This window comes from Peromyscus eremicus, chromosome 8b (genome assembly GCF_949786415.1).
Source record: "Peromyscus eremicus chromosome 8b, PerEre_H2_v1, whole genome shotgun sequence".
Classification (NCBI taxonomy): Eukaryota; Metazoa; Chordata; class Mammalia; order Rodentia; family Cricetidae; genus Peromyscus; species Peromyscus eremicus.
Genome location: NC_081424.1, coordinates 107357 through 130441, shown reverse-complemented (window position 1 = coordinate 130441; position 23085 = coordinate 107357).

Below are 23085 nucleotides of genomic sequence, written 5' to 3'. Positions count from 1 at the left end.
CGAGGAAGTGTTTTTTCCTGGTAAGGAAAGTCACTACTGGGCTTTCATTGACATACATAGTGCAAATAGCACTCAAGTCCATCCCCAGCAAGTATAGTGTATTGGACTGAAGAGAAGCTACTGTTTTTGTCAGTTTCCTAAGCAGATATGAACCAAATATGGCCCGTGTGTGTAGGAAGCACAGTTCTTTGTTCTGAGCAAGCGCACTGTTCAGGCCCTATGGGAAACACAGTATAGTAGAAGAGTGCTCTTTTCTCAAAAGCAGAATGTGTTACTTTTATCGTGATCTAGTGTTTGTTCCTAAAGGGAGTTGAATCGCATGAATTTCCTGGTCCTACAAGCAAGAGTTGTTTTCTGGTATGGAAAGTCAGTATTGCTCTCCCATTGTCATACACAGTGCAAACAGCCCTCACATCTGTTACGAGAAAGTACCAGTATTGGACTGAAGAGAAGCTACTGTTCTTGTCAGTTTCCTAAGCAGAGTTGAACTAAATATGTCCCGTGTGTGTAGGAAGCACATTCATTTTGTTCTGAGCAAGCTCATTCTTCTGGCCTGATAGGAAACACAGTAGAGTAAAAAAGTGCTCTTTTCTCAAAAGTAAAGTGTGATTCTTGTAATGCGAGCTAGTGTTTATTTCCATTCATAAACGGCGTTGAATCTCATCCAGTTTCTGGTCCTACGAGCAAGAGTTGCTTTCTGGTAAAGAAAGTCACTATTGTGCTCCCAATTCCAAACATAGTGCAAATAGCACTCACGTCAGTTCCGAGCAGGTACAGTTTATTGGACTGAAGAGAAGCTACTGTTCTTGTCAGTTTCCTTAGCAGAGTTAAATTAGATAGGGCCGGGTGTATAGTAAGCACAGTTCTTTTGTTCTGAGCAAGCTCACTCTTGTGGCCCTATATTAAACTGAGTAGAGTAGAAGAGTGCTCCTTTCTCAAAAGCAGAGTGTTTTTTTTGTAAGGTGAGTTAGTGTTTGTTTCTTATTCATAAAGGGAGTTGTATCACATGTAGTTTCTGGTCCTACAAGCAAGAGTTGTTTTCTGGTAAGGAAAGTTACTATTTTTCTCCCATTGCCATGCACAGTGCAAATAGCCCTTGCGTCTGTTCCCACCAAGTACAGTGTATTGGTCTGAAGAGAAGCTAGTGTTCTTGTCAGTTTCCTTAGCAGAGTTGAACTAGATATGGCCCGTGTGTAGGAAGCACAATTCTTTTGTTCTGACCAAGCTCACTCTTCTGGCCCTATCGGAAACCCAGTAGAGTATAAGAGTGCTCTTTTCTCAAAATCAGAGTGTGTTTCTTAAAAGTTGAAATAGTGTTTGTTTCCCATTCATATACGAAGTTGAATCACATGCCGTTACTGGTCCTATGATCAAGAGTTTTTTTCTGGTAAGGAAAGTCACTATTTCGCTCCCAATGACATACACAGTGCAAATAGCACTTGCGTCTGTTTCCAGCAAGTACCGTTTATTGGACTGAAGAGAAGCTACTGTTCTTGTCAGTTTCCTATGCAGAGTAGAACTTGATATGGCCTGTGTGTGTAGGAAGCACAGTTCTTTTGTTCTGACCAAGCTTGCTGTTCTGGCCCTATAGGAAACACAGTAGAGTAAAAGAGTGCTCTTTTCTCAAAAGCAGATTGTGTTTCTTGTAAGGCTAACAAGTGTTTGTTTCCCATTCATAAACAAAGTCAAATCACATGCAGGTTCTGGTCCCAGGAGCAAGAGTTGATTTCTGGTAAGGGAAGTCACTTTTGCGCATCCAATGCCATTCACAGTGCTAGTAGAACTCGCGTCTGTTCCCAGCTAGTAGAGTGTATTGGACTAAAGAGAAGCTACTGTTCTTGTCAGTATCCTAAGCAGAGTTTTACTAGATATGGCATGTGTGTGTAGGAACCACAGTTCTTTTGCTCTGAGCAAGCTCACTCTTCTGGCCATATAGGAGAAACAGTAGAGAAGAAGAGTGCTGTTTTCTAAAAAGCAGAGTGTGTTTTTTGTAAGGCGAACTAGTGTTTGTTTTCCATTCATAAACAAAGTTGAATCGCATGCCGTTTCTGGTCCCATGAGAAAGAGTTGTTTTCTGGTAAGGAAAGTCACTATTGCGTACCCATTGCCATTCACAGTGCTAAAAGCACTCGCGTCAGTTCCCAGCAAGTAGAGTATATGGGACTGAAGAGAAGCTACTATTCTTGTCAGTTTCCTTAGCAGAGTTAAATTAGATAGGCGAGCTAGTGTTTGTTTCCCATTCACAAATGAAGTTGAATCACAGGCAGTTTCTGGTCCTATGAAGAAGTGTTGTTTTCTGGTAAGGAAAGTCACTATTGTGATTTCATTGCCATACATAGTGCAAATAGCACTCGCGTCAATCCCCAGTAAGTATAGTGTATAGGACTGAAGAGAAGCTACTGTTTTTGTCAGTTTTCTAAGCAGAGTTGAACCAGATATGTTCCGTGTGTGTAGGAAGCACAGTTCTTTTGTTCTGATCAAGCAAACTGTTCTGGCTTTATGGGAAACACAGTAGAGTAGAAGAGTGCTCTTTTCTCAAAAGCAGAATGTGTTACTTTTATCGTGATCTAGTGTTTGTTTCCCATTCATAAACAGAGTTGAATCACATGCAGTTTTTGGTCCTTCTGGCAAGAGTTGTTTTCTGGTAAGGAAAGTCACTATTTTTCTCCCATTGCCATACACAGTGCAAATAGACTTCGCGTCTGTTCCCAATAAGTGCAGTGTATTGGACTGAATAGAAGCTAGTGTTCTTCTCAGTTTCCTACGCAGAGTTTAGGTAGATATGGCCCGTGTGTAAGAAGCACAGTTCTTTTGTTCTGAGCAAGCTCACTCTTCTGGTCCTATAGGAAACAGAGTAGTGTAGCTAGAGTTTTCCTGCCTGGACCACCTCAGGACAAATCACTCTCACCCGCCAGACCCACAGCCACTCACACCCAACCAAGTAATCACAGAGACTTATATTGGTTACAAACTGTATGGCCATGGCAGGCTTCTTGATAACTGTTCTTACAGCTTAAATTAATCCATTTTATTAATCTATACCTTGCCAAATGGTTTGTGGCTTACCAGAATCTTCACATGCGGCTTGTCATGGTGGCAGCTGGCAGTGTCTCCCTCACCCAGCTTCCTGTTCTCTATATTCTCCTCTCTGTTAGTCCTGCCTATACTTCCTACCTGGCCACTGGCCAATCAGTGATTTATTTATTGACCAATCAGCAACAAATTTGACATGCAGATCATCCCACAGCACAGTAAATTAGAAGACTGCTCTTTTCCAAAAAGCGGAGTGTGTTTCATGTAAGACAAGCAAGTGTTTGTTACCCTTCATTCACAGAGTTGAATCACATGCGTTTTCTGGTTCTATGAGCAAGAGTTGTTTTCTGGTAAGGAAAGTCACTATTGTGCTCCCATTGCCATACATAGTGAAAATAGCACTCGCGTCTGTTCCCAGCAAGTACAGTGTATTGGACTAAAGAGAAGATACTGTTCTTGTCAGTTTCTATGCAGAGTTTTACTACATATGGCCCTTGTGAGTAGGAAGCACAGGTCTTTTGTTCTGAGCAAGCTCACTCTTCTGGCACTATATGAAACACAGTAGAATACAAGAGTGCTCTTTTCTCAAAAGCAGAGTGTTTTTCTTGGAAGGAGTGCTAGTGTGTGTTTCCATTCATAAAGGGAGTTGAATCACATGCAGTTTCTGGTCCTATGAGCAAGAGTTGTTTTCTGGTAAGGAAAGTCACTATTGTGCTCCCATTGCCATATACAGTTCAAATAGCATTCTCGTTTGTTCCTAGCAAGTACAGTGTATTGGACTGAAGAGAAGATGCTGTTCTTGACAGTTTCCTAAGCAGAGTTGAACTAGCTATGGCCCGTGTGTGTAGGAAGCACAGTTCATTTGTTCTGAGCAAGCTTACTCTTCTGGAAATATAGGAAACACAGTAGAGAAGAAGAGTGCTCTTTTGTAAAAAGCAGAGTGTGTTTCTTGTAAGTAGAGCTACTGTTTGTTTCACATTAAAAACGGATATGAATCACATACAGTTTCTGGTCCTACGAGCAGGAGTTATTTTCTGGTAAGAAGAGTCACTATTGTGCTCCCATTGCCATACACAGAGCAAATAGCACTCACATCTATTCCAAAGAAGTACAGTGTATTGGACTGAAGAGAAGCTACTGTTCTTGGCAGTTTCCTAAGCAGAGTTGAACTAGATATGGCCCCTCTGTGTACTGAGCACAGTTCTTTTGTTCTGAGCAAGCTCACTGTTCTGGCCCTATAGGAAACACAGTAGAGTAGAAGAGTGCTCTTTTCTCAAAAGCAGAGTGTGTTTCTTGTAAGGCGAGCTAGTGTTTGTTTCCCATTCTTAAACGGAGTTGAATCACATGCAGATTCTGGTCCTTGAGCAAGAGTTGTTTTCTGGTAAAGAAAGTCACTATTGCACTCCCATTGCCATCAATAGCGCAAAGAGCACTCACGTCTGTTCTCAGCAAGTACAGTGAATTTGACTGAAGAGATGCTACTGCTCTTGTCAGTTTTCTATGCAGAGTTGAACTAGATATGGCCCGTGTGTATAGGAAGCACAGTTCTTTTGTTCTGAGCAATCTCACTCTTCTGGCCATATTGAAAACACAGTAGAGTAAAAGAGGCCTTTTTTCTCAAAAGCAGAGTGTGTTTCTTGTGAGACGAGCTAGTGTTTGTTTCCCAGTCATAAACAGACTTGAATCACATGCTGTTTCTGGTACTAAAAGCAAGAATTTTTTTTGGTAAGGAAATTCACTATTGCGGTCCCATTGCCATACACAGTGCAAATAGCACTCGAGTCTGTTCCCAGCAAGTACAGTGTATTGGACTGAAAAGAAGTTACTGTTCTTATTAGTTTCCTAAGCAGAGTTGAACTAGATGAGGCCCTTGTGTGTAGAAGCACAATTCTTTTGATCTGAGCAAACTCACTCTTCTGGCCCAATAAGAAACACAGTAGAGTAGAAGAGTGCTGTTTTCCCCAAAGCAGAGTGTGTTTATTGAAAGGCAAGCTAGTGTGTGATTTCCACTCATAAACGGAGTTGAATCACATGCAGTTTCTGGTCCGAAGTGCAAGAGATGTTTTCTGGTAAGGAAAGTCACTCTTGCGCTCCCACTGCCAAACACAGTACAAAACATTCACCCCTTGTACCCAGCAAGTACATTGTATTGGACTGAAGAGAAGCTACAGTTTTTATCAATTTCCTAAGCAGAGTTGAACTAGATATGGCCCATGTGTGTAGGAAGCACAGTTCTTTTGTTCTGAACAAGCTCAATCTACTGGCCCTACAGAAAACACAGTAGAGTAGAAGAGGCCTCTTTTCTCAAAAGCAGAGTGTGTTTCTTGTAAGACGAGCTAGCGTTTGTTTCCAATTCATAAACAGACTTGAATCACATGCTGTTTCTCGTCCTAAAAGCAAGAATTCCTTTCTAGTAGGGAAATTCACTATTGCACTCCCATTGCCATACACAGTGCAAATAGCACTCTGCTCTGTTCACAGCAAGTACAGTGTAATGGACTGAAGAGAAGCTATTGTTCTTAATTAGTTTCCTAAGCAGAGTTGAACTATATGTGGCCCGTGTGTGTAGGAAGCACCATTCTTTTGATCTGAGCAAACTTACTCTTCTGGCCTTATAATAAACACAGTGGAGTATAAGAGTGCTCTTTTCTGAAAAGAAGAGTATGTTTCTTGTAAGTCGAGCTAGTGTATGTTTCCCATTCATAAACGAAGTTGAATCACATGTAGTTTCTGGTCCTATGAGCAAGAGTTGTTTTCTGGTAAGGAAAGTCATGATTGCACTCCCATTGCCATACACAGTGCAAAAAGCACTCACGTCTCTTTCCTACAAGTACAGTGTATTGGACTGAAGTGAAGCTACTGTTCTTGTTAGTTTCCTAAGCAGAGTTGAACTAGATATGGCCCGTGTGTAGATATCACAGTTCTTTTGTTCTGAGCAAGCTCACTCTTCTGGCCCTGTAGGAAACAGAGTAGAGCAGAAGAGTGCTCTTTTCTCAAAAGCACAGTGTGTTTATTATACGGCAAGCTAGTGTTTGTTTCCCATTCATAAATGGAGTTGATTCACATGCAGTTTCTGGTCCTATGAGCAAGAGTTGTTTTCTGGTAAGGAAAGTCACTATTGTGTTCTCCATGCCATACACAGTTCAAATAGCACTCTGGTCTGTTCCCATCAAGTGCAGTGTATTGGAACGAATGAAGCTACTGTTCCTGTCAGTTTCTTAAGCAGAGTTGAACTAGATAAGGCCCGTGTGTGTAGGAAGCATAGTTCTTTTGTTCTGAGCAAGCTCACTATTCTGGCCCTAGAGGAAACACAGTAGAGTAGAATAGTGCTCTTTTCTCAAAACATTGTGTGTTTCTTGTAAGGCGAGCTAGTGTTTGTTTCCGATTCATAAACAGTGTTGAATCATATGCGGTTCAGATCCTACAAGCAAGAGTTCTTTTCTGGATAGAAATTCACTATTGCACTCCCATTGCAATACACAGTGCAAATAGCACTCACGTCTGTTTCCAGCAAGTACAGTGTATTGGACTGAAGAGAAGCGGCTATTCTTATCAGTTTCCTAAGGAGAGTTGAAATAGATATGGCCCGTGTGTGTAGGAAGTACAGTTCTTTTGTTCTGAGCAAGCTAACTGTTCTGACCCTATGGAAACACTGTAGAGTAGAAGAAGTGTTCTTTTCTCAAAACCATGGTGTGTATCTTGTAGGGCGAGTTAGTGTTTGTTTCCAGTTCATAAATGGAGGTGAATCACATGAAGTTTCTGGTCTTACGAGCAAGAGTTGTTTTCTAGTAAGGAAAGTCACTATTGCGCTCCCATTGCCATAAACATTGCAAATAGCACTAGCGTCTGTTCCCAGCAAGTACAGTGTATTGGACTGAAGAGTAGCTACTGTTCTTGTCAGTTTCCTAAGTAGAGTTGAACTAGATAAGGCCCGTGTGTAGATATCACAGTTCTTTTTTTCTGAGCAAGCTCATTCTTCTGACACTGTAGGAAACAGAGAAGAGTAGAAGAGTGCTCTTTTCTCAAAAGCACAGTGTGTTTCTTGTAAGGCACGCTAGTGTTTGTTTCCCATTCATGAACCGAGTTTAATCATATGAAGTTTCTGGTCCTACAAACAAGAGTAGTTTTCTGGTAAGAAAAGTCACTATTGTGTTCCCCTTGTCATACACAGTTTAAATAGCACTGATGTCTGTTCCCAGCAAGTGCAGTGTGTTGGAATGAATGAAGCTACTGTTCTTGTCAGTTTCCTAAGTAGAGTTGAACTAGATATGGCTCATGTGTTTAGGAAGCACAGTTCTTTTGTTCCGTGTAACCTCATAGTTCTGACCCTATAGGAAACACAGAATAGTAGAAAAGAGCTCTTTTCTCAAAAGCATGGTGTTTTTCTTGTAAGGCGAGCTAGTGTTTGTTTCCCATTCATGAACTGAGTTGAATCACATGCAGTGTCTGGACCTTCGAAAAAGAGGTGTTTCCTGGTAAGGAAAGTCACTATTGTGACTCGCGTCTGTTCCCAACAATTACAGTGTATTGGACTGAATGAAGCTACTGTTCTTGTCAGTTTTCTAAGCAGAGGTGAACTAGATATGGCCCGTGTGTGTAGGAAGCACAGTTCTTTTGTTCTGAGCAAGCAAACTCTTCTGGCACTATAGGAAACACTGCAGAGTAGTAGAGTGCTTCTTTCTCAATAGCAGTGTGTTTTTCTTGTAAGGCAAGCTAGTGTTTGTTTCCCATTCAAAAACGGAGTTGAATCATATGCAGTTTCTGGTCCTACAAGGAAGAGTTGTTTTCTGGTAAGGAAATCAGCATTGCGCTTTCATTGCCATACACAGTGTAAATAGCACTCAAGTCTGTTCCCAGCAAGTACAGTGTATTGTACTGAAGAGAAGCTACTGTTCTTGTCAGTTTCCTAATCAGAGATGAACTAGATATGGTCCATGTGTGTAGGAACCACAGTTCTTTGTTGTGAGCAAGTTCACTGTTCTGGCCCTATAGGAAACAGAGTAGAGTAGAAGAGTGCTCTTTTCTCAAAAGCATAGTCTATTTCTTGTAAGGCGAGCTAGTGTTTGTTTCACATTCATAAACGGAGTTGAATCACATGCAGTTTCTGGTCCTAGAGCAAGAATTGTTTTCTGGTAAGGAAGATCACTATTGCACTCCCATTTCCTATACACCGAGCAAATAGCACTCATGTCTTTTCACAGCAAGTACAGTGTATTGGACTGAAGAGAAGCTACTGTTATTTTGAGTTTCCTATGGAGAGTTGAACTGTATATGGTCTGGGTGTGTAGGACGCACAGTTCTTTTGTTCTGAGCAATCTCACTCTTCTGGCCCTGTAGGAAACTGAGTAGAGTAAAGAGTGATCTTTTCTCAAAAGGAGAGGGTATTTCTGGTAAAGTGAGCTAGTGTTTGTTTCCCATTCAAAAACGGAGTTGAATCACATGCAGTTTCTGTTCCTATGAGCAAGACTTGTTTTTTGTAATTAAAGTCACTATGGCATGCCCACTGCCATACCCATTGAAAATAACACTTGCGTCTGTTCCCAGCAAGTACAGTGTATTGGACTGAAGAGAAGCTACTGTTCTTGTTAGTTTCCTAAGCAGAGTTGAACTAGATGTGGCTTATGTGTGTAGGAAACACATTTCTTTTGTTCTGAGCAAGCTCACTCTTCTGGCCCTATGGAAACACAGTAGTGTAGAAGAGTGCTCTTTTCTCAAAAGCATGTGTGTTTCTTGTAAGGTGATCTAGTGTTTGTTTCCCATTCATAAACGGATTTGAATCACATGCAGTTTCTGGTCATACAAGCAAGAGTTGTTTTCTGGTAAGGAAAGTCACTATTGCATGCCCATAGCCAAACAAAGTGCAAAAAGGACTCGTGTGTGTTCCCAGCAAGTACAGGTATTGGATTGAAGAGAAGCTACTGTTCTTGTATGTTTCCTAGGCAGAATTGAACTAGATATGGCCCGTGTGTGTAGGAATCACAGTCTTTTGTTCTGTGCAAGCTCACTCTTCTGGCCCTATAGGAAACACAGTACAGTAGAAGAGTGCTCTTTTCTCAACAGCATGGTGTGTGTCTTGTAAGGCGAGCTAATAATTGTTTTCCACTCATGAACGGAGTTTAATCACATGCAGTTTCTGGTTCTATGAGCAAGAGTTGTTTTCTGGTAAAGAATGTTACTATTGCGCTCCCATTGCCATACACAGTGCAAGCAGCACTCTCGACTGTTCCCAGAAAGTACACTGTATTGGAATGAATAGAATCTACTATTCTTGTCAGTTTCCTAAGCAGAGTTGAAGTAGATATGACCGGAGTGCAGTAAGCACAGTTCTTTTGTTCTGTGCAAGCTAACTGTTCTGATCCTTTAGGAAACAGAGTAGAGGGAGAAGAATGCTCTTTTCTCAAAAGCAGAGTATTTCTCTTGTAAAGCAGGCTCGTGTTTGTTTCCTATGCATAAACGGAGGTGAATCACACGTAGTTTCTCTTCCTAGGAGGAAGAGTTGTTTTCTGGTAAGGAAAAACACTATTGCGTTCCATTGGCCATTCACAGAGCAAATAGTACTCGCGTCTGTTCCCAGCAAGTACAGTGTATTGGACTGAAGAGTAGCTACTGTTCTTGTCAGTTTCCTAAGCAGAGTTGAACTATATATGGCCCGTGAGTAGGAAGCACAGTTCTTTTGTTCTGTTCAAACTCACTGTTCTGTCACTTCAGGAAACACAGTAGAGTAGAAGAGTGCTCTTTTCTCAAAAGCAGGGTGTGTTTCTTGTAAGACAAGCTAGTATTTTTTTCCCATTCATAAACGGAGTTGAATCACACACAGTTTTTGGTCCTACGAGCAAAAGTTGTATTTTGTTAAGGAAAGTCACTATCGTGCTCCCTTTGCCAAACAGTGAAAATAGCACTCACATCTGTTCCCAGCAAGTACAGTGTATTGGACTATAGAGAAGCTACTGTTTGTGTCAGTTTCCTAAGCAGAGCTGAACTAGACATGGCTCGTGTGTGTAGTAAGCACAGTTCATTTGTTCTGAGCTAGCTCACTCTTCTGGCCCAATAGGAAAGTCACTATTTTGCTCCCATTTCCATACACAGAGCAAATAGCACTCACGTCTGTTCACAGAAACTACAGTGTATTTGACTGAAGAGAAGCTACTGTTCTTGTTAATTTCAAAGCAGAGTTGACATAGATATGGCCCGTGTTTGTAGGAAGCTCAGTTATTTTGTTCTGAGAAAAATCACTCCTCTGGCCCTATAGGAAACACAGTTGAGAAGAAGAGTGCTCTGTTCTCAAAAGCAGAGTGTGTTTCTGTAAGGCGAGATAGTATTTGTTTCCCATTCATAAACGAAGTTGAATTTCATGTAGTTTCTGGTCCTATGACAAAAGTTGTTTTCTGGTAAGGGAAGTCAATGCAGGACTTATATTGCCATATGCAGTGAAAAAAGCACTCGTGTCTGTTCCCAGCAATTACAGTGTATTGGACTGAACAAAAGCTACTGTTCTGGTCAATTTCCTTAGCAGAGTTGATGTAGATATGGCCCGTGTGTATAGGATGCACAGTTCTTTTGTTCTGAGCAAGCTCACTCTTCTGGCCCTATAGGAAACACAGTAGAGTTTATAGAGTGCTCTTTTCTCAAAATTAGAGTGTGTTTCTTGTAAGGCAAGCTAGCATTTGTTTCCCATTCATAAACAGAGTTCAATCATATGCAGTTTCTGTTCCTACGAGCAAGAGATGTTTTCTGGGAAGGAAAGTCACTATTATGCTCCCATTGACATACACAGTGCAAATAGCACTCATGTCTATTTCCAGCAAGTACTTTGTACTGGATTCAAGAGAAGCGACTGTTCTTGTCAGTTTCCTAAGCAGAGTTGAACTAGATATGGCCCGCATATGTAGGAAGCACAGCTCTTCTGTGATGAGCAAGCTAACTGTTCTGGCCTATGGAAACACAGTAGAATAGAAGAGTGCTCTTTTCTCAAAAGCAGAGTGTGTTCCTTGTAAGGCAAGCTAGTGTTTGTTTCCCATTCATAAACAGAGTTGAACCACATGCAGCTTCTGGTCCTAAGAGCAAGAGTTGTTTCTTGTAAGGAAAGTCACTATTGCACTAACTTTGCCATACACAGTGAAAATAGCACTCGGATCTGTTCCCAGCAAGTACAGGTGTTGGACTGAAGAGAAGCTACTGTTCTTGTCAGTGTCCTAAGCAGAGTTGAAGTAGATAAGGCCCGTGTGGGTAGGAAGCACAGTTCTTTGGATCTGAGCAAGCTCACTGTTCGGGCGCTATAGGAAACACAGGAGAGTAGAAGAGGGCTCTTTTTTCAAAAGCAGAGTGTGTTTCTTGTAAGGCGAGCTAGTGTTTGTTTCCCATTCATAAACATAGTTGAATCACATGCAATTTCTGGTCCTATGAGCAACAGTTGTTTTCTGGTAAGGAAAGTCACTATTGCGCTCCCATTGCCATACACAGTGCAAATAGCACTCATGTCTGTTCCCAGCAAGTACAGTGTATTGAACTTAAGAGACTCTACTGTTCCTGTCAGTTTCCTAAGCAGAGTTGAGGTAGAAATGGCCCGAGTGTGTAGGAAGAACAGTTCTTTTGTTCTTTGAAAGCTCACAGTTCTGGCCCTGTAGGAAACACAGTAAAGTAGAAGAGTGCTATTTTTTCAAAAGCAGACTGTGTTTCTTGTAAGGCGAGCTAGTGTTTGTTTCCCATTCATAAAAGAAGGTGAATTGCATGCAGTTTCTGGTCCTAAGAGCAAGAGTAGATTTCTGGTAAGGAAAGTCACTATTTGCTCCCATTTCCATACACAGAGCAATTAGCATTCACGTCTGTTCACAGAAAGTGCAGTGTATTGGACTGAAGAGAAGCTACTGTTCTTGTCAGTTTTCTAGGCAGAGTTTAACTAGATATGGCTCGTGAGTGATGGAAGCACAGTTCTTTTTTTCTGAGCAAGCTTACAGTTTGGGCCCTATAGGAAACACAGTAGAGTGGAAGAGTTCTCTTTTCTCAAAAGCAGAGTTTGTTTCTTGTAAGGCGAGCTAGTGTTTGTTTCCGATTCATAAACGGAGTTGAATCACATGCAATTTCTGGTTCTAAGAGCAAGAGTTGTTTCTGGTAATAAAAGTCAATATTGCGCTCCCATTGCCATACACACTGCAAATAACATTCGCGTGTGTTTCCAGCAAGTACAGTGTATTGGACTGAAGAGAAGCTACTGTTATTTTCAGTTTTCTAAGGAGAGTCGAACTGTATATGGCCTGTGTGTGTAGGAAGCACAGCTCTTTTGTTCTAAGCAATCTCACTCTTCTGGCCCTATAGGAAACTGAGTAGAGTAAAGAGTGCTCTTTTCTCAAAAGGAGAGGGTATTTCTGGTAAGTCGAGCTAGTGTTTGTTTCCCATTCATTAACGGAGTTGAATCACATGCAGTTTTTTTTTTCCTATGAGCAAGAGTTGTTTTATGGTAAGGAAAGTCACTCTTGCGCTCTCATTTTCATACATTGTGCAAATAGCACTTGTGTATTTTCCCAGCAAGTACCGTGAATTGGACTGAAGAGAAGCAAACTGTTCTTTTCAGTTTCCAAAGCAGAGTTCAACTAGATATGGCCCGTGCATGTAGGAAACACAGTTCTTCTGTGATGAGCAAGGAAACTGTTCTGGCCCTACAGAAACACAGAGGAATAGAAGAGATCTCTGTTCTCAAAAGCAGAGTGTGTTTCTTTTAAGGCGAGCTAGTTTTTGTTTCCCATTCATAAACGAAGTTGAAAACATGCAGTTTATGTTCCTAAGAGCAAGTGTTGTTTTCTGATAAGGAAAGTCACTATTGCGCTTTCATTGCCAAACACAGTGCAAATAGCCCTTGCGTATTTTCCCAGCAAGTACAGTATATTGGACTGAAGAGAATCTTCTGTTCTTGTCAGTTTCCAAAGCAGAGTTCAACTAGATATGGCCCGTGCATGTAGGAAACACAGTTCTTCTGTGATGAGCAAGGAAACTGTTCTGGCCCTTTGGAAACACAGAGGAATAGAAGAGATCTCTGTTCTCAAAAGCAGAGTGTGTTTCTTGTAAGGCGAGCTACTTTTTGTTTCCCATTCATAAACGAAGTTGAAAACATGCAGTTTATGTTCCTAAGAGCAAGTGTTGTTTTCTGGTAAGGAAAGTCACTATTGCGCTCCCATTGCCATACACAGTGCAAATAGCACTCACGTATTTTCGCAGCAAGTACAGTATATTGGACTGAAGAGAATCTTCTGTTCTTGTCAATTTCCAAAGCAGAGTTCAACTACATATGTCCCGTGCATGTTGGAAACACAGGTCTTCTGTGATGAGCACCAAACTGTTCTGGCCCTATGGAAACAAAGAAAAATAGAAGAGATCTCTGTTCTCAAAAGCAGAGTGTGTTTCTTGTAAGGCGAGCTAGTTTTTGTTTTCCACTCATAAATGAAGTTGAAAACATGCAGTTTATGTTCCTAAGAGCAAGTGTTGTTTTCTGGTAAGGAAAGTCACTATTGCGCTCCCATTGCCATACACAGTGCAAATAGCACTCGTGTTTGTTCCCAGCAAGTACAGTATATTGGACTGAAGAGAATCTTCTGTTCTTGTCAGTTTCTTAAGTGGAGTTGAACTAGATATGGCTCATGTGTGTAAGAAACACAATTCTTTTCTTCAGAGCAAGCTCACTCTTCTGGCCCTATAGGAAACTGACTAGAGTAAAGAGTGCTCTTTTCTCAAAAGCAGAATGTGTTGCTTGTAAGGCAAGCTAGTGTTTGTTTCCTATTAATAAACGGAGTAGAATCACATGCAGTTTCTGGTTCTATGAGCAAGAGTTGTTTCCTGGTAAGGAAAGTCACTATTGCGCTTCCAATTCATACACAGTGCAAAAAGCTCTCGCGTCTGTTCCCAGCAAGTACAAGGTATTGGACTGAAGAGAATCTACTGCTCTTGTCAGTTACCTAAGCAGAGTTGAACTAGATATGCCTCGTGTGTATAGGAAGCACAGTTCTTTTTTTCTAACTTACCTCACTCTTCTGGCCCTATAGGAAACACAGTAGAGTAGAAGAGTGTTCTTTACTGAAAAGCAGAGTGTGTTTCTTGTAAGGTGAACTAGTGTTTGTTTCCCATTCATAAACGGAGTTCAATCACATACAGTTTCTGGTCCTACGAGTAATAATAATTTTCTCGTAAGATAAGTCACTATTGTGCTCCCATTGCCATATACAGAGCAAATAGCACTCACGTCTGTTCACAGCCAGTACAGTGTATTGGACTGAAGAGAAGGTACTTTTCTTGTTAGTTTCCTAAGCAGAGTTGAACTATATGTGGCCCATGTATATAGGAAGCACAGTTCTTCTGTGATGAGCAAGCTAACGGTTCTGGCCCTATAGGAAACACAGTAGAGTAGAAGAGTGCTCTTTTATCAAATTAGAGTGTGTTTCTTGTAATGCGAGCTAGTGTTTGTTTCCCATTCATAAACGGAGTTGAATCACATGCATTTTCTGGTCCTACAATCAAGAGTTGTTTTCTGGTAAGGAAAGACACTATTGTGCTTCCATTGCCATACACAGTGCAAATTGCACTCGCGTCTGTTCCCAGCAAGTACAGCGTATTTGATTGAAAGAAGCTACTGTTCTTGTCAGTTTTAAAGCAGAGTTGAACTGCATATGGCACATGTGTTTAGGAAGCACAGTTTTATGTTCTGAGCAAGCACACAGTTCGGGCCCTATAGGAAAAACAGTACAGTAGAAGAGTGCTCTTTTCTAAAAAGCAGAGTATGTTTCTTGTAAGGCAAGCTAGTGTTTATTTCCCATTTATAAACGGAGTTTAATCACATGCTATTTATGGTCCTTAGAGCAAAAGTTGTTTTCTCGTAAGGAAACTCACTATTTAGCTCACATTGTCACACACCGTGCTAATAGCACTCGCATCTGTTCCCCGCAAATACAGTGAATTGGACTGAAGAGAAGCTGCTGTTCTTGTCAGTTTCCTAAGCAGAGTTGAAGTAGATATGTCCTGTGTGTGTAAGAAGCACTGTTCTTTTGTTCTGACTTACCTCACTCTTCTGGCACTATAAGAAACACAGTAGAGTAGAAGAGTGCTCTTTTCTCAAAAGGAGAGTGTGTTTCTAGCAATGCGAGCTAGTTTTTGTTTCCCATTCATAAACGCAGCTGAATCACATGCAGTTTCTGGTCCTATGAGAAAGAGTTGTTTTCTGGTAACGAAAGTCACTGTTGTGTTCCCCTTGCCATACATAGTGTAAATAGCACTCGTGATGTTTCCAGCAAGTACAGTGTATTGGACTGAAGAGTAGGTACTGTTCTTGTCAGTTTCCTAAGCAGAGTTCAACTAGATATTGCCAGTGTGTGTACAAAACACAGTTCTTTTGTTCAGACCAAGCTCACAGTACAGGCCCTATAGGAAACAAGGGAGATAGAAGAGTGCTCTTTTCTCAAAAGCAGAGTTCAACTAGATATGGCCCGTGTGTGTAGGAAGCACAGTTCTTTTGTTCTGAGAAAGCTCACTCTTCTGGCCCTTTAGGAAACACAGTAGAGTAGAAGAGGGCCCCTTTCTCAAAAGCAGAGTGTGTTTCTTGTAAGGCGAGCTAGTGTTTACTTCAGATTCATTAACGGAGTTGAATCACATGCAGTTTCTGGTCCTTAAAGTAAAAGTTGTTTTCTCGTAAGGAAAGTCACTATTGTGCTCCCATTGTCATACACTTTGCAAATGGAACTCGTGTCTGTTCGAAGCAAATACATTGTACTGGACTGAAGAGAAGATACTGTTCATGTCAGTTTCATAAGAAGAGTTGAACTAGACATAACCCTTATGTGTAGGTAGCGCATTTCTTTTGTTCTGAGCAAGCTCACTCTTTTGGCCCTATAGGGAGCACAGTAGAGTAGAAGAGTGCTCTCTTCTCAAAAGCAGAGTGTGTTTCTTGTAGGGTGATCTAGTGTTTGTTTCCCATTCATAAACGGAGTTGAATCAGTTGCAGTTTCTGGTCCTACGAGCAAGAGGTTTTTTTTTGGTAAGGATAGTAACTATTGTGCTCCCATTGCCATTCACAGTGCAAATAGCACTCGCGTCTGTTCCAAGCAAGTACAGTGTATTGGACTGAAAATAAGCTACTGTTCTTGTCAGTTTCCTAAGCAGAGTTGAACTGTAAATGGCCCGTTTGTGTAGGAAGCACAGTTCTTTTGTTCTGAGCAAGCTCACTTGTCTGGCCCTATAGGAAGCACAGTAGAGTAGAAGAGTGCTCTTTTCTCAAAAGCAAAGTGTGTTTCTTGTAAGGCGGGCTAGTGTTTGTTTCCCATTCATAAACGGAGTTGAATCACATGCACTTTCTGTTTCTATGAACAAGAGTTGTTTTCTGATAAGGAGAGTCACTATTGCGCTCCCATTGCCATACACAGTGCAATAGCACTCACGTCTATTCCCAGCAAGTAGAGTGTATTGGACTGAAGAGAAGCTACTGTTCTTGTCAGTTTTTAGGAAGAGTTGAACTGTATATGGCCCCTGTGTGTAGGAAGCACAGTTTTATGTCCTGAGTAAGCTCACTGTTCTGGCCCTATAAGAAACACAGTAGAGTAGAAGAGTGCTCTTTTCTCAAAAGCAGAGTGTATTTCTTGTAAGGTGAGCTAGTGTTTATTTCCCTTTCATAAACGGAGTTGAATCACATGCTGTTTTTTGTCCTCAGAGCTAGAGTTGTTTTCTGGTAAGGAAAGTCACTATTGCGTTCCCGTTGCCATACTCAGTGCAAACAGCACTCGCGTCTGTTCCCAGCAAGTACAGTGTATTGGACTGAAGAGAAGCTACTGTTCCTGTCAGTTGTCTATGCAGAGTTGAACTAGATATGGCCCATGTGTAGGAAGCACATTTTATTTGTTTTGAGCAAGCTAACTGTTCTGGCTCTTTGGAAACATTGTAGAGTAGAAGAGTTCTCTTTTCTCAAAAGCAGAGTGTATTTCTTGTAAGACAAGCTAGAGTTTCTTTCACATTCAAAAATGGAGTTTAATCACATGCAGTTTCTGGTCCTACGAGCAGAAGTTGTGTTCTCATAAGGAAAGTCACTTTTGTGCTCCCATTGCCATACACAGAGCAAAGAGCACTCGTGTCTGCTCCCAGCAAGTACAAGGTATTGGACTGAAGAGAATCTACTGCTCTTGTCAGTTACCTAAGCAGAGTTGAACTAGATATGGCTCTTCTGTATAGGAAGCACAGTTCATTTGTTCTCCGCAAGCTCACTGTTCTGGCCCTATAGGAATTACAGTAGAGTAGAAGAGTGCTCTTTTCTCAAAAGCAGAGTGTGTTTCTTGTAAGATGAATTAGTGTCTGTTTCCTTTTCATAAACGGAGTTGAATCACATGCAGTTTCTCTTCCTACGAGCAAGAATTGTTTTCTGGAAAGTAAGGTCACTGTTGTGTTCCCATTACCATACACAGTGCAAAGAGCACTAGCGTTTGTTCCCAGCAATTTAAGTTTATTGGACTGAACAGAAGCTACTTTACTTGTCAGTTTCCTAAGCCGAGTTGAACTAGATATGGCCCGTGTGTGTAGGAAGCACAGTTCTTTTGTTCTGAGTAAGATTACTCTTCTGGCCCCTTAGGAAAGAGAATAGAAGAGTGCTCTTTTCTCAAAAGCAGAGTGTGTTTCTTGTAAGGCAAGCTAGTGTTTGTTTCCCATTAATAAATGTAGTTGAATCACATGCAGTTTCTGGTCCTATGAGCAAGAGTTGTTTTCTGGTAAGGAAAGTCACTATTGTGTTCCCCTTGCCTTACACAGTGCAAATAGCACTTGGAATGTTCCCAGAAAGTACAGTGAATGGGACTGAAGAGAATCTACTGTTCTTGTCAGTTTCCTAAGCAGAGTTGAACTAGATATGGCCTGTGTGTGAAGGAAACCCAGTTCTTTTGTTCAGAGCAATCTCTGAGTTCCGGCCGTATATGAAACACAGTAGAGTAGAAGAGTGCAGTTTTCTCAAAAGTAGACTGTGTTTCCTGTAAGGCGAGCTAGTGTTTGTTTCCCATTCATAAACTGATTTGAATCACATGCAGTTTCTGGTCCTACGAGCAAGAGTTGTTTTCTGGTAAATAAAGTCACTATTGAGTTCCCCTTGCCATACAAAGCAAATAGCTCTCTCGACTGTTCCCTGCAAGTACAGTGTATTGGACTGAAAAGAATCTACTGTTCTTGTCAGTTTTCTAAGCAGAGTTCAATGAAATATGGCCTGTGTGTATAGGAAACACTATTCTTTGTTCTGAGCAAGCTCACTGTTCTGGCCCAATCAGAAACACCGTAGAATAGAAGAGTGCTCTTTTCTCAAAAGCAGAGTGTGTTTCTTGTAAGGCAAGGTATTGTTTGTTTCCCATTAATAAATGGAGTTCAACCACATGCACTTTCTAGTCCTATGAGCAAGAGTTGTTTTCTGGTAAGGAATGTTACTGTTGTGTTCCCATTGCCATACACTGTGCAAAAAGCACTCGTGTCTGTTCCCAGCAAGCACAGTGTATTGGACAGAAGAGAAGCTACTGTTCCTGTCAGTTGTCTACGCAGAGTTGAACTAGATATGGCCCGTGTGTAGGAAGCACATTTCATTTGTTCTGAGCAAGCTAACTGTTCTGGCCCTTTGGAAACAGTGTAGAGTAGAAGAGTTCTCTTTTCTCAAAAGCAGAGTGTATTTCTTGTAAGGCAAGCTAGTGTTTTTTTGCCATTCAAAAATGGAGTTTAATCACATGCAGTTTCTGGTCCTAAGAGCAAGAGTTGTTTTCTTATACGGAATGTCACTTTTTTGCTCCCATTGCAATACACAGTGCAAATAGCACTCGAGTCTGCTCCCAGCAAGTACAAGGTATTGGACTGAAGAGAATCTACTGCTCTTGTCAGTTTCCTAAGCAGAGTTGAACTAGATATGGCTCGTCTGTATAGGAAGCACAGTTGTTTTGTTCTCAGCAAGCTCACTGTTCTGGCACTATAGGAATTACAGTAGAGTAGAAGTGTGCTCTTTTCTCAAAAGCAGAGTATGTTTCTTGTAAGGCGAATTAGTGTCTGTTTCCCTTTCATAAACGGAGTTGAATCACATGCAGTTTCTGGTCCTATGAGCAAGGATTGTTTTCTGGAAAGGAAGGTCACTGTTGTATTCCCATTTCCATACACAGTGCAAAGAGCACTAGCCTTTGTTTCAGCAATTACACTGTATTGGAATGAAGAGAAGCTACTTTTCCTGTCAGTTTCCTAAGCCGAGTTGAACTAGATATGGCCCGTGTGTGTAGGAAGCACAGTTCTTTTGTTCTGAGTAAGATTACTCTTTTGGCCCTGTAGGAAAAAGAGTACAGTAGAAGAGTGCTCTTTTCTCAAAAGCAGAGTGTGTTTCTTGTAAGGCGAGCTAATGTTTGTTTCCCATTCATATATGGAGTTGAATCACATGCAGTATCTGGTCCTACGAGCAAGAGTTGTTTTCTGGTAAATAAAGTCACTATTGAGTTCCTCTTGCCATACAAAGCAAATAGCTCTCTCAACCGTTCCCTGCAAGTACAGTGTATTGGAATGAAAAGAATCTACTCTTCCTGTCAATTTTCTAAGCAGAGGCGAATGAGATATGGCCCGTGTGTATAGGAAACACTATTCTTTTGATCTGAGCAAGCTCACTGTTCTGGCCCAATCGGAAACACCGTAGTGTAGAAGAGTGCTCTTTTCTCAAAAGCTGAGTGTGTTTCTTTAAGGCAAGGTAGTGTTTGTTTCCCATTAATAAACGGAGTTCAACCACATGCACTTTCTAGTCCTATGAGCAAGAGTTGTTTTCTGGCAAGGAAAGTTACTGTTGTGTTCCCATTGCCATACACTGTGTAAAAAGCACTCGTGTCAGTTTCCAGCAAGCAAAGTGTATTGGACAGAAGAGAAGCTACTGTTCCTGTCAGTTGTCTATGCAGAGTTGAACTAGATATAGCCCGTGTGTAGGAAGCACATTTCATTTGTTCTGAGCAAGCTAACTGTTCTGGCCCTTTGGAAACAGTGTAGAGTAGAAGAGTTCTCTTTTCTCAAAAGCAGAGTGTATTTCTTGTAAGGCAAGCTAGTGTTTTTTTGCCATTCAAAAATGGAGTTTAATCACATGCAGTTTCTGGTCCTAAGAGCAAGAGTTGTGTTCTTATACGGAAAGTCACTTTTTTGCTCCCATTGCAATACACTGACCAAATAGCACTTGAGACTGCTCCCAGCAAGTACAAGGTATTGGACTGAAGAGAATCTACTGCTCTTGTCAGTTTCCTAAGCAGAGTTGAACTAGATATGGCTCGTCTGTATAGGAAGCACAGTTGTTTTGTTCTCAGCAAGCTCATTGTTCTGGCACTATAGGAATTACAGTAGAGTAGAAGAGTTCTCCTTTCTCAAAAACAGAGTGTGTTTCTTGTAAGGCGAATTAGTGTCTGTTTCCCTTTCATAAACCGAGTTGAATCACGTGCAGTTTCTGGTCCTTAGAGCAAGAGTTGTTTTCTCATAAGGAAAGTCACTATTAAGCTCCCATTGACATACTCAGTGCATATAGCACAAGAGTATGTTAACAGCAATTACAGTGTATTGGACTGAAGAGAAGCTACTGCTCTTGTCAGTTTCCTAACCCGAGTTGAACTAGATATGGCCCATGTGTGTAGGAAGCACAGTCATTTTGTTCTGAGCAAGCTAACTGATCTGACCCTATGGAAACACAGTAGAGTAGAAGAGTGCACTTTTCTCAAAAGCAGAGTGTGTTTCTTGTAAGGCGATCTAGTGTTTGTTTCCCATTCATAATCGGAGTATAATCACAAGAAGTTTCTGGTCCTATGAGCAAGAGTTGTTTTCTTATAAATAATGTCAGTATTGTGTTCCGCTTGCCATACAATGCAAATAGCTCTCGTGTCTGTTCCCAGCAAGTACAGTGTATTGGACGTAGAGAAGCTACTGTTCTTGTCAGTGTTCTAAGCAAAGTTGAATGAGATATGGCTCGTCTGCATAGGAAGCACAGTTCTTTTGTTTTCAGCAAGCTCACTGTTCTGGCACTATAGGAAACACAGTAGAGTAGAAGAGTGCTCTTTTCTCAAAAGCAGAGTGTGTTTCTTGTAAGGTGAGTTAGTGTCTGTTTCCCTTTCATAAATGGAGTTGAATCACATGCAGTTTCTGGTCCTACGAGAAAGAATTGTTTTCTGGAAAGGAAGGTCACTGTTGTGTTCCCATTGCCATACACAGTGCAATGAGCACTAGCATTTGTTCCCAGCAATTACAGTGTATTGTACTGAAGAGAAGCTATTTTTCTTGTCAGTTTCCTAAGCCGAGTTGAACTAGATATGTCCCATGTGTGTAGGAAGCACAGTTCTTTTGTTCTGATTAAGATTACTCTTCTTGCCCAGTAGGAAACAGAGTAGAGTAGATGAGTGCTCTTTTCTCAAAAGTAGAGTGTGTTTCTTGTAAGGCGAGCTAACGTTTGTTTCCCATTCATATATGGAGTTGAATCACATGCAGTTTCTGGTCCTTAGAACAAGAGTTGTTTTCTCGTAAGGAAAGTCACTATTGTGTTCCCATTGTCATACACAGTTAAAATAGCACTCGTGTCTGTTCCAAGCAAGTACAGTGTATTGGACTGAAGAGAAACTACTGTTCTTGTCAGTTTCCTAAGAAGAGTTGAACTGTATATGGCCCGTGTATGTAGGAAGCACAGTTCTTTTGTTCTAAGTTCACTGTTCTGTCCCTGTAGGAAACACAGAAGAGAATAAGACTGTTCTTTTCTCAAAAGCAGAGTGTGTTTCTTGTAAAGCAAGCTAGTGTTTGTTTCCCAGTCATAAACGGAGTTGAATCACATGCAGTTTCTGGTCCTACGAGCAAGAGTTTTTTTCTGGTGGGGAAAGTCACTATTGTGCTCCCATTGCCATACACAGTGCAAATAGCACTCGTGTCTGTTCCCAGCAAGTACAGTGTATTGGACTAAAGAGAATCTACTGTTCTTGTCAGTTCCCTAAGCAGAGTTGAAGTACATATGGCCCGTGTGTTTAGGAAGCACAGTTCTTTTGTTGTGTACATGCTCACTGTTCTGGCCCTATAGGAAACACAGTAGAGTAGAATAATACTCTTTTCTCAGAAGCATAGTATATTTCTTGTAAAGCAAGGTAGCTTTTGTTTCCCATTCATAAACGGAGTTGAATCACATGCAGTTTCTGGTCCTACGAGCAAGAGTTGTTTTCTGGTAATGAAAGTCACTATTGCACTCCCATTGCCCCAAACAGTGCAAATAGCACTCGCATCTGTTCCCGCAAGTACAGTGAATTGAACTGAAGAGAAGCTACTGTTCCTGTCAGGTTTCTAAGCAGAGTTGAACTAGATATGGCCCATGAGTTTAGGAAGCCCATTTCATTTGTTCTAAGCAAGCTAACTCTTCTGGTGCTATGGAAACACAGTAGAGTAGAAAAGTGCTGTTTTCTCAAAAGCAGAGTGTTTTTCTTGTAAGGCAAGCTCGTGTTTTTTTTCCATTCAGAAATGGAGTTGAATCACATGCAGTTTCTGGTCCTCCAGGCAAGCGTTGTTTTCTGGTAAGGAAAGTCACCATTGCGATCCCATTGCCATACACATTGCAAAGAGCCCTCATGTCTGTTCTCAGCAAGTACAGTGTATTGAACTGAAGAGAAGCTACTGTTCCTGTGAGTTTCCTAAGCAGAGTTGAACTAAATTTGGCCCGTGTGCATAGGAAGCACATTTCATTAGTTCTGAGCAAGCTCACTCTTCTGGCCCTATGGAAACACAGTAGAGTAGAAGAGTGCTCATTTCTCAAAAGCAGAGTGTGTATCTTGTAGGGCAAGCTAGTGTTTTTTTCCCATTCAAAAATGGAGTTGAATCACATGCAGTTTCTGGTCCTATGTGCTAGAGTTGTTTTCTGGTAAGAAGAGTCACTTTTGAGCTCCCATTGCCATACACAGAACAAATAGCACTCGCGTCTTTTCCCGGCAACTACAAGGTATTGAACTGAAGAGAATCTACTGCTCTTGTCAGTTTCCTAAGCAGAGTTGAACTAGATATGGCCCGTCTGTATAGAAAGCACAGTTCTTCTGTTCT